Source organism: Cupressus sempervirens, chromosome 9, assembly GCF_028749045.1.
Source record: "Cupressus sempervirens isolate cs-2001-9-10 chromosome 9, ASM2874904v1, whole genome shotgun sequence".
Lineage (NCBI taxonomy): Eukaryota > Viridiplantae > Streptophyta > Pinopsida > Cupressales > Cupressaceae > Cupressus > Cupressus sempervirens.
Window position 1 is genome coordinate 775,745,412 of NC_143126.1, and position 13,169 is coordinate 775,758,580.

At 32.2% G+C, this 13,169-nt stretch overlaps 1 pseudogene; it reads left to right on the plus strand.

Annotated features, from left to right (window-relative positions):
- The first annotated feature begins 10,377 nt into the window (after positions 1 to 10,377).
- On the plus strand, positions 10,378 to 12,921 carry LOC149541020 (large ribosomal subunit protein uL3-like; annotated as a pseudogene).
- Positions 12,922 to 13,169: the final 248 nt, after the last annotated feature.

Below are 13,169 nucleotides of genomic sequence, written 5' to 3' on the forward strand. Positions count from 1 at the left end.
AAACTAGGGCACAAAAATAAATATTGTTGGAATCGAAAGAAAAATGAAGGAGATAAACTAGATTGAGACAAGGAGGCAAATGTGGTAAGTGACAAATCCAAAGAGGATGCTTTTCTTTTGTCTTTAGAAAGTGTTGATGATTCATGGGTTTTAGATTTTGGTGCTTCATTTCATGTTACACCTCATAGAGGTTATTTCATTGATTATGTCCAAGGGAATTTTGGACTTGTTTTTCTGGGGGATAATGAACCTTATCAGATTTTTGAAAAGGGAAAAGTTAAGATTAAGTTGCAGAATGGGAATCATTAGCTAGTACATGAGGTAAGACATGTTCCAAGGTTGAGTAGGAATTTAATTTTAGTAGGGCAACTCAGTGATGAGGGTTGTGTCACTACTACATTTGACCTCAAATATCTACCAAAATTTTGACCGTCAATTAAAAAGGTTTTAGTTGGTCAAATTGTAAAGGAAAATTTTCATTTTTTAAAATCTAAGCCTGTGTTGGTTGAAATTTCAACCAACACGGGCTTAACTTTGAAATGAAAAATCATTTTTGATTTGATTGTTGGAGCGGGCGAAGGAGCTAGTGTAAGGGTTTTCTTAATTTGGCATTTCATTCACATTGTTTTCTTCTGCATTTTTTACTTGTGCCCCCCAACTTCTCCCTTTTTCTCACTATTGGGGTAGTGGCATGCATATCACTAGAAGCATTCCTTCATCTTTAAATCAAGAAAAAATGAAAAGTTACAAACTAGAGTTTTAGGGGTTTTACTAGATCTCTTCCATTTCTAGATGATAAGATGAGAGATTGCATCTCATATTTTTTGAAAGCTTTGAAACTTTATATATGCATTGTAAGCTTAAGAATAGATGCAAGTTGCAGAGTTTTGTATCTCTTAAATTTGAAGTTTGGTACCAGGTGCAAGCCAAGTACTGTGCCATTTTCCTTGACTACTATTTACTGATTTTTTAAAACAATATTATACTGAATTTAAGGAGACTATTAAAAACAATGTGGAAGTAGTTAAAACTCTAAATAATGTGAAAGTTAGCAAGCCAACAGTGAGCATAATATAAAATTAATTACAAGATGCTTGATTTTTTCCCATGACCTTCCCAAATGTGGAATGGCAAACCATGTTGGGGAGGAAACTCAAACGCATGGCAAAGATAGAAAATAGCCATTGGAACTATAATACAGGATTAGTTGCTACTAGAGCAAATAGGATACTGTTAATTATTCCTCGTATGCAACAAGAGCTAACAAGATCCTTCTAGGACAACTATGGAAGACAAATGCAAACTACTATCAAAATGTAGCAGCCCATCACAAAGGAAATACTAGTTGTTCAAAAGTTACATCATAATAATGGCCTTTAAAATAGCAACCCTAGTTCAATGGGCAGCTCCATCCATACACTATTCTTTGCAATATTAAAAAGATTAGCAATCTAAAACCCTATCCATGGTGGTAGCATTTCAAAAGCAATTAACTGGCATTAAAAGAGGAAACCCCTCAGAAGTCCCCTTAGAAAGTTCCAAAGAGGAGATTACATTGCATTTATCATCCACATTATTGTTATATAATCTAGATGAATCCCTCTAAAAAGCATGTGATATGTACCAAATGGAGTAGGAAAGGGCAATCAATAGATGATATTGTGAAATGGTGGAGACATGTGTTCCCAAGCTAGGTAAGTATCACTCTACTCTTGTAGGTAATTTTTAATAATAGATTGCAAGGAATAAATGAAAAATGAATTTCTAAGTGGAAAACCAATGTTTTTTGAAGGTGACAGCTTCCTATTTTTAGACTAGCAATCCAATTTTAATACTAAAGCATTCAAAACAAGTAAATCTCCAAAATGAGTTACAATAGCATATTTGCTCATAGAACTATTATCTAAGAAGCCAGATTTGTCCCCTATTGCCTAGATTTGAGTCTAGGTTCACACAAGTTTGAATGTGCATCCAAGTTCATTGCAAGTTTGAGCAGGGTCCTTAGTTTGGATTGCAGGTTCACGCGAGTCCTTGCTAGAGTGAACCTGGGTGAACCCATAGCAAACCCAAGAGGACCCAAGATAGTAGAGTCCAAAATGTGGCTAAAAGATGAGAGAAAACTTCACTAGGTGCCCTTTTAAGTTTGAGAACATGTGGCTGAGAGATGAGAGTTTCATCAAAATAGAAGAACAATGGTGGAAAGGATAAAAGTTGGTGGGATCCAAGATTTTTTGTTTTAAATCAAAACTAAAACCTATGAAGAAAAAGATGCTCATCTAAAATTAAGAATAGTTTGACAAATGTTTTTGAATTAAAAGAACAGATTGAAGAAGACATAGAGAAGTCAAACAATGAGGTAATAAAGAAAGGTATGGATCAGACTAAGTAGCTAAAAGAAAAATTAACTCTGAAACAGATATGAAGACATATTAGCCAAATAAGAATTTTTTTAGACACAAATATCTAGAGAACCTTGGCTAGAGGAAGGAAGAAAAGAAGTAACATGAATTGAATCAATAAGACAAGCCTTTAGAGATAACCAAAGAGATGGTGTATTATTACAAAAATATATTGAATGGGGAAGGGTCAGATCTAGAAGCCAAAAAGGACATGTTATCAAATATCCCCAAGGTAAAAATAGTAGAACAAAACAAGATGCTCAAATAGAAATTCATAAAATTAGAAACAGAAAAAGTATTGAATCTAGTGAATCAATTACATCCAGAAAAAGCTCCAGGCCCCCAATGGTTTTCTAGAATTCTTCTTTCAAAATCTTGGAATTTCTAGGGGATGAACTAGTAGAAATGATAGAAAATATGAAAAATTTAGGGAGAATTCTAACAGAGATCAATAATACATTTATCACCTTAATCCCCAAAAAAGAGAAATCTAAACAACTTGATGACTTAATACCAATCTCTTTATGGAACACTATAAAATAAGATTCACTAAAGCCCTAGCCAATAGAATTGAGAAAATTCTCGCAGAAAAAATTTCTTGTGAACAAAAAAGATTTGTCCTTGAAAGATCCATCTTTGATGGAGCAATAATAGCACATGAAGTAATCTACACCATTCAAATAAAATTAGAAGCCTAGTATATTAATAAAATTAAACATTACGAAAGCCTGTGCTAAAGTAGAATGGCACTTCCTTTGTGAATGCTTAGACTTTTGGCTTTTCAAAACAATGGCTAAACCTTAGTTATAAATGAAATACTAGCCCAAGAGTTTAAGTTTTGATTAAGGGATCATTAGAAAGCCACTTTGATATATCTAGAGGATTAAGGCAATGTGATCTAGTTTCACCCCTTTTATTCATCATAATGGTATAAGCACTAGGAAAATCTTAAGCTAGAGCTTAGAAAAGAAATCAAATTAAGGGGATAAAAGTGACGAAGGAAATGGCACCCATTACTCATTAGCAATTCACTAATGACACAATGGTGTTCAGGGAAAGAGGGGTATAGGATGCAAAAGAGCTCAAAAATATGTTAAACAAGTACTCAAGTCTCATGGCAATGGGTTAGTCCTAAAAATTAGAAGTTCTCTTTTTCAATTCAAAACCCAAAATAGAAAACATAAGTGATATTAAATATTCTAAACAATAGAAAAGGATAAATTCCTTGTAAATATCTAGACCTCTCTCTAGATAAAGGAAACTGATAAAAATATTAATGAGACCAAATATTGTCCAAATTGGCCAAATATAAACAATAGTTGAATGAGAACCAATGCTAAAAACAATTCTTTCAACGATATCGATTTACCAAATGTCATGTATTTCCCTCCCCTCTAAAGTGAATGTGGAGATAGAATAAAATTTATTGATCTATCATGCATTACACCTCTCATGCATAAATATACATTCTCATAATAAAAGCAAAAACAAAATGACCAATTGTATGTTTCATCATGGAAGAGTGTCCAGATAAATATTGTACTTAGTGCATAAGTGTAATAGAAATATTTAAAAAATTAAAATTACTCTACGACATTCTTCATTGTTCCTATTTATAATTTAACCAAGCAGACTTTTAAGAATCCTAAGTACCACAATAAATTGGACTACATTTTTTTGAACAAGTGCTAAATGAATAGCTGAAGTAAACCTGCAAAGTAGAAAAAGAGGAGATATTTGTACAATGATCCAATATGAAAGATATAGGTAAGGCAAGGCTTAACTATATGATTATCCTTTATCAAAACAAAATTATGCAATTCAAGATGCCCTGATGACTATTGGTACTAACTCCATAGTAAAGAGAAGAAAAATGTTTATTGTTCAAACTATCTACAAATAGAACATGTTTTTCCATAGTATAGGTACATATGACATTAAATATGTTTGAATTCTCAAGGTTCAATTGATAACCTTCAATCACATCATCATAAGATGAAGCCACAATTGAGGATATGACTTTTTTATTTCTTGATTTTGCAAAAATGGATGAAAACAAAAAAACTTGTGTGAAGGAAACATACTGAGTTTCTATTTCTATTGCAAGTTCAAATAAATTATAAAACCTAGCCTGTTTGTATGCTTGGCCTTCACTAATATTCAATTTCAATATAATTGACCTTGCAAATTCCTGGAAGAGTGGTCTTAAAGAAGAGTAGAAGACAAAATGCATGAAATTACAGTGTTATGGTGATACATTATGTTTTGCCAATTACATTGTTTGGTTAAATTGTCATGTTTTTATTGGTTCTTCTGCTAAAAGGTAACAATATTTCTAGGAAAAGTTTAACTTTCTATTGAAAATATATCCATACTACTCTCTTTTTATTTGTAAATTTAATGGATAATTATCACAAATTGATGGAAATTCTTTTGTAATCAGCACCGAGACATTTGACAATTTAAAGGCTGCTATGATACTACTAGTCAATGTCAAGAGTTTGTTAATAAATTCTCATCCCTATCATAGGATATATATGTTGACATGCAGTTGAATGACATTATAAATTTTATCTTTTTGCATGTAAGAGATTTTGACTATAAATGCCTTCCTACTAAAGCAATTGAAAGAGCTTTGACCATGCTTTGACTAATAGGGGTGATTGGGAAACTGAGCATTAAGATTTTCTAGACTAAACTTGGTTGGGACCCAATAATTATAGTTTTGGAAGATGTATTCATATGCACTTGAAAAAGAAGTGATTTAGAGGCATTGTTTGATAGATTTTGCATTGTAAATTTGTGAAAGTATTGATACATTTGGAATAATTTGCTTGTATGGAAGTGTAGATGTAATAGTGCTACAATATCCTAGATACAAATCTGTAGTAACTACCAATGATCCTACTAGGTTAAAGACTAGGAATATGTCAGATTCTCATAATGTTTCTCAATTACATTTGTGATTTTTGGAATGATGACAGTGGGGTGTAGAGGTTGTAGAGGTTAGAGAATGGGCTAGAAAGAGAGAAAATCTTGTAATAGTAGACCTTGCAAAGTTGTCAAGACGTGTTTGTGGTAATTATTACTTTGTTCTATTGGCCATTCCTTTAAAAAGGGGCTAGTGTGCTTGACAAAAGCTATTGAGCTGCCCATAATGCATTTTATTTTCTATGAGAAAAACTATTTTCATTGAATTAGCCATTTTTATGGAAAATGAGAATGACTCTACAACTTATTGACTTTTAACATTCTTCTTAGTGAGGATAAATTGTGGTTGATTCATAGCTCCAAAAGGTAGTGAAGTTATGAAATTAAATCTATGAAGGTATTGGGTTAATAATACAGGTGATAATACATAATGTTCTAATACCTATTTTACTTTTGAGAAGATCTTTAATTTTTTTGTTTGATTGTATCAAATAATCAAGTTGGCCGATCTTTCATTTCCCAACATTCAGTAAAGGTGAGTTTAGGAATTATGCTTATTCATTTTTGACAATTTCCATATAGTATGTGAGCAAAAATAATTTCTGGTCAACATTGCTTTAGTTTTGAGACACCACTTATTTCTTGGAACATTTTGTGCTATCTAAATATTTGATTTTCTTCAAGGTTTATTGCTGATTTATGTTTATGCATCTTGGTTAGATTATTGACAACATTCCAGTAACAATCAAGAATGTTCACATTCGATATGTCGATCAAGATCCTGCTTCTAAGGCAACCTATGCTTATATGCTAATTATTGCATTATGTTTTTCATGGATTGATTATTAAGTGTCCTTGCTTATTAAGTGTCCTTTGGAGGGTGCTTGCATAGAATGTATTGAAACTCAGATACAAAAAAGCTTTTGATCACTTTGGAATGGTATTTTGTGACATTCCCTAGTAGAAAATTCTAATTCCCAATGAGTAATTGTATGTCACTATGCTTTTAAATCAAATTAAGGAACACTCATTGATTCATAATACATATGTCCTAATTCATTACTTCTCTCCTAGTCACTAACCTTAAGAATGATGATAGATTTACTATGTCCAGGGGACATGAAATAGCCTACAAGCAGGTTCCCTCAAGGCTCTTATCTTCATATATTAGTTGATGATATACTGAAACCATTGTTTTTCTCTTTCCTTTGAATGTGATTTGTGATGGATACTTTGTAGTTGGCTTTAGACTTTATGCAAAAAGGCTCAATTATGGAGAAGATAGATATAATTAATGGTGCTTTGGAATCCCCTGGACTAGGTGTTCTTGATGGTTTTTTTGCAAGTTTGTCTATGATCATTGTTAGTGAGGTAGTATTCTTTTTTTGAACATTTTTCTTTAAAATTGAATTCACTAGTATCATTGCACCATAATTTCTTCTTGCTGAATGACTTTTAAGACTTCTAGTATGTTGATTACATATTTTTTTCCCTACAAGATTGGAGATGAGACTTTCATTATTGTTGCACTCATGGAAATGTGTCATCCAAAGTCCATTGTCTTGTCTAGTTCTCTTAGTGCACTTGTTGTTATGACTATAAGTAAGGTAGTTACTCTAGTATTGTATATTTCTGGCTTTAGTTTTGGAATACAATGTTCTTAATGGAAGTTATTTTGGTAAAGACATCTTTGTCTCATTCATATGGGGTTGGTCTTGAGCAAATACTGAATTGATTCAATTTTTATGATGTTGTGAGTGAAGGTGCTATCAACAGGATTAGGGTGAATAGTTCCAAATTTGATCTCGAGGAAGCACACAAATAGTGTTGTTATAGGTAGGGAAATGTACATACTATTCTGATGAGATACTATTCAAATTTCTTTTTGCATAGAGCTTTTTTAATATTTTATCATATTAGAATCTCTTAGTGCCCTGAATTACAACCTCACCATGTCCAAAGATCTGTGATACTTAGTTCTCTATTATTTGTTTGATTGAATACTATGTGTTCCTTACTTATTTGATATTTCCTTTAGAAAGCTTAAGACACCTATGTCTTATGGTATTCATCATTTTCCATTTGAATGCAGTGGGTGTTAGAGGATCACAAATATAATCATAGAGTAAACATTTTCCATCAAATGCCAGTAATGAAACTAGAATTAGAAATTGGTCAGACGTAAACTGCGACAGTGGCGTGCACAGGCACACACACACGCACGCACACACACACACACACACACACACACACACACACACACACACACACACACACACACACACACACACACACACACACACACATGCATGCACACACACACACACACACACACACACACACACACACACACACACACACACACACACACACACACACATGCACGCGCACGCACACACACACACACATGTGTGTGTGTGTGTGTGTATAATGGAAATGATGATAATAAAATAAATAAATTATAATCTACAATATATAATAATGGTTAGTAAAAATGATAAATATGTATTACTATTATATAAATTTCCTACCAAAAACATTGTACAAGATGATGTGCATGCACTTGAAGCTCTATGGATCTATGGAACACTCCAAGCTATCTAGATTTTTTTTTCTACACCTTATATGTAAAGAAGTTTGTGCACTAAGTATTCATTTCTTTATATTTTGAGCATTACACTAGTCTTTCCTGAGTATTCTTTTCTCTTTGCTATTCCACATCATATCTAGCTCCATGCACCAATATTACACACTTTCAAAAGCAACTATATTATCATATTGATTAAAGATTTATTTATGAATATTATCATTAGCAGAGGGCACCTTAGAAATATCGGGCCTCTTTGAGGAACACATCCCATAATAGGAGATGGCATTTCCTTGGCATATTGGCCTTCTAAGGATCCCCTCCTCTTAGAAATGAGAAGATTTAGGGATCATGTATCCCTATGGAACACTGCTATTAAGGTTACCTAAATTGGTAAAATTGCAAGGAATTTTAGTAGCTACCAGTAGTATTCCTATAAATATTAAGGCTAGGTATATCTAAGATGAGGAATTATGAGTGTTGGTTATGGGAGAGTCAATAACCTCTACCCAGATAGAAACTAAATCAAAATAGAAATGTTTTTACTCTCTTATCTCTAGCTCTTAATCTCATCAGTTCTAGGTTCACAATTTAAGTGACACCAATGGGCCATAACAATAAAATTCAAGAAAGTACAAAATATTTAAGTAATCAAAGTTTAAAATAAATTAAATATGAATGAGAAACAACATAACATAAAGATTTGGTGCATATACCTTAAGCTTAATTAATGTGGACATAAAAATGTTGAATTAAGTATACATATACTATTTAGTATTTACAATTGATATTTTCATATCAATCTAAAGTTCAATGCATCCACTTAAATCAAGATAACTACTCAAAGATATCACACACCTCATCTTAATAGTTTCTTCATCACATAAGTATGCACCAGCAACAATTGTATCCCTTATATGATTCTCAATGGAATTAAAAGGATCTAGAATAACACTAATACCACCTTGTGCATAATGACTACCATAGACCCATGTTTTGCAACTTCAAGAGCATACCTAAGACTAGCCAGCGCACTACCAATGATAGAAAAGTCAAAATATTTGATAGGATTGCCCCTTGACATAAAAACTTGATTTGACTTTGAATGATTTTTCACTCCATGATCAAGTGAGGCATCTATTCTTCTAGTATATCAGTGGTTCATTCAAGTTCCTTGAGTCCATGAGTAAAAGTTGCAAGACATGTAGAAAAATATATTGATCACAAATTTAATTTTTTTTTATCATTGTATAGTTTTTTTCTATAATTATAATAGTATTATATCATCCAAGTAATAAAAGTGTAGCCAAATTTATACATATAAACTGATAAAACCTCTAAGAATCATAAATTCTATATTTTAAATTTAGCTTAAGCTATGCCATTGTACTTCTCAATAGAGTGGTTAAACTTGATATCTTGTGGAGCCCACTAAAAGAATTCAAAAAGCAAAGAAACTTTTCTAAATCAGATATTAATAATCAGAGCAATTTTCCCCTACCACCAAATCATCCTAGCTAACTATACAAACCTTTAAGAAGCGATTTCACTTTCTTTTTTCCTATAGAAATATTGCAATAAAGTTGTGTATACAAATATAAAGCATATGTAGTTGGTACCTCATAGCTTATTATGTTTTACTTGTGTTTCACAAACCATCAAGATGAATTAGTTAGAGCACTTGTCTGTAAGATTCTAATGCTCCTTTATGTTTACATAAAATTGGTTAGGTTTAATTGAATTTGATATATTTTCACATATGCTTGGTTAGCAATTTTGTATGGGTTATTGTTGCCTATAATACTATTGCAAATCTATTTTTTTGCCTATGAACTTGTACTAATATAGGACTACCCTGTACTTGTAAGAGGCATCTAATCATTACTACAAAAGAAAAATACAAAGTCTTCTACCATTAGAATAAAGAGTGATAAAATGAAGGTTCAAAAGAACATTTGCACTACCTTAGTCCCTAAAAGATTTCTCCAAACATGTGATTTCCAATGGTACAACAATGTTTGATATCATCTTTAACAATAGGAACATGGCTTCTCTAAGCTATCATGAGTGGTCACTCATACAATGTTCCATCTCTAATGGGCCTAGTTCCTTATTATCTATGCATCCTAATATCATATTTGACATTAACCCATATCTCATTTAGTATTTGAGTTAGTGTCTATAACCCATATCTCATGGGTTCATTCCAATGCTCTTTCCATTCCTAATTCTTCGCTATTTTGCAAATCTCTCCATGTTGATTGCATTGTACCTAGGGCATGAACTAATTGTCGAGCTAGTCAAATAATCTACCTCAAGATGTTAAACAAGTTTTGTGATGTTTGAATAGTTCTTCATTTTCTTTGTAGGCATTTTGAAATCTTCCTATAAAGCATTATATAACAAAATATAGTATCTTGTAGTTCTGAAAGAGCTCACCACATTCAATTCCAATTGTGCATGGTTGGTGTTGATTACAATCTGCAGGTGACTTTGACAAAATGGATCTTCTCTATTGTGGTCACATGGCTGAATGGAAAGAGACATTGCAGTTCTACCCTCCTCTACCCCCTCAAAGGAAATCTCTTACAAAGGAATATTAAATTAGTAAAAAATTAGGCAAGATGACTTTTTTGCATCCTTTCTTGTCTTCATTATCAGGTTCAGAGTGCTATTTTGTTTATCATACAAGCATGTTGTTGTAAAAATTGGTGTCAGAGCTTATGGAAAGGTGGAAAATTTGAAGTGAATGATTAGAAGAACATCACCATGGTCAAAAACTATGAAAAAGAAGTGGAAGATCATATACAATGTAATTTCAAAGACAAACCTTATAGAAGAAAGTTTAAAAAGAAGCAACATTCTGGCAAAGATGAGGAATTCATTTTTCTAGCTCAACAAATCTTAATTTTAAATTAATAAATTGAGCATCTTGAAAAATTCTATAACATTTGTTGATACTAGTAGGCAAAAGAACCCTAAATGAAAATGTGATGACCCATTAGAAATATTTCGTCAACAAGAGATAATTGTAGAAATTTGTGATGCAAGTACTTTTCTTTTTCTGTATTCTATTTCATTACAATGGCAAATTGAAATTCATAATTAGAAAAAGAGGTCAATACTAAATAATGCAGGAAGAACTTGAAATTAGAGTAAATATTGTTGTGTGCGTTTGCAAAGTGAATATTGTTGTGCACTTCAGCTATGAGTTATTTCTTCAACCTATGTATGTAATAGTGTTGTTACTGTAGCTTGTAGTGACTTCCATAGTTGGTCTAATTCATAAGTTTTGCACACATGTCGGATTTGTCAAGTTTGTCTATTTGCCAAATTGTGCAAGAAATTCAAGATTGCTAGCCTTAGTTTGCATTATCTTCTTTCCTCTTCCTGTTGTACTATATAATGTTATGCTTAGATTAGGATTAGTTAATTACAATTTTGTTCCAATTTTATGATTTTTCGTGTTAGGTTTTCAAAGAAACAAAATGATGACTGTTGTTTAATTTGAGTACAAAAAATGATTCTGTTGTTTATCATGAATCTTAATCATGCTAAGTTAATGGATTTGTCTTTCTTTTTAGAAATATACAGTTTAGTTTATTCATTGTGGAAAGAAGTTCATTCGGATCAAAATCTACAAAAAATTTCTTGTTTAAATACAACTCTGTATACTTTTGGATGACACAGCCCTGCTTTGTTGTTCAAGCATCATATAAACTTGAAAACTTTCATAGCTCTATGGATTTAAAACCTTTTTAGGGTAACTTTGGATGTCCAACTTGGTATGTCAAAATGTGCAACAGGATATAAAATAGATCTGGAAACAAATTCTAGGCACATCAATTTAGGTCCACTGTGAGACTTCTCACTATGTCTCAAATCTGTGATACCATAGACACTTTGATTCAATACTTGGTCACTCAGATCCAATCATATCAATATGCACCCAACAAAGGATCCTATGTGTAGGTACACATTGGAAATCAGTAACAATAGATGAGTCATTCAATTTATGATCCTCAAACCAACAAAGACTATCCTCATCTAGGAATTAGTGAAGCACTTTAGTGACCTATAGGATTTAAATTTTTTATCTTATGTTCTTATTAAACATAGGTTATAAAAAATTTAAAAAAATTGTTGGTGAATGCCCATTTTCTCAAATGACATGTAGATTAGCTTGTGCTTTTATTGCTGGCAATGGTATGTCTCTCTAGATCCTAAGATTGGTGTTTTATTTTTGAAATTATTTTTACAATACTAATACAAATTTCTTACATGGAGAGTTTTGTGAAAACAATAGTCTTGATTTGGATGGATCAATAGTTTATGCCAAGCTTTTCATCTAGAGAGCGTTCAATTTTAGAAGTAGATGCTTGTGTTATGATGTGTAACAACATAGATCTGATCATGGAAAGTGACACAATATTTTTAATTGATTTAAAAATGCTATTCATATAGGTAGGATTTTCATATTTATATTATTTTGTAGGTGAAGAAGATGAAAGGGTTGAAGCAGAAGAAGGCTCACCTGATGGAAATCTAAGTAAATGGTGGAACAATCCCAAAAAAAGTAGATTATGCATACAAATTTTTTGAGGAGGTACCCATTGATGCTCTTTTCTAGAAATATGAAATAATTAATTTCATCAGTGTTACAAAGGGAAAAGAAAATGAAGGTGTTGTAACTAGGTGCGGTGTAACAAGGTTGCCTTGTAAACACACAGAGGTTTGCGAAAGGTTGCCTGTATTGGTGCTTGGCATCTAGCTAGAGTTTCCTTTACTATTGTCAGGGCTAGGCAAAATGGATACCAACATCATATTGAAATGAATAAGAAGATCTATAAGATTGGCAAGTGAGACCAGGAATCTCACACTACAGTCACTGATTTTGACTAGACTGAGAAGGATATCACTCTAATAGGTGGATTCCCTCACTATGATATTGTGAAGGATAATTATATCATGATCAAAGGATGTTGTACTAGTTCCAATAAGTGAGTTGTGAATTCGAGTTAAGGTATTATCCAGAACTGGTTAAGGTATTTGTGTGTATAAGTAACAAAGAATAGTTTTAGGGTAGCCTAATCATTTTATAGCAATATAGGATCCATCCACAACTAGTTAAGATATTTGTGTGTATAAGTAATCAAGAATAGGTTGAGGGTAGTCTTTACAAGATAGCCTAAATGATCTTATTAATTTATTATGTTTTCTATAGTGATTTGGCTTTATAATATTAAATCCTT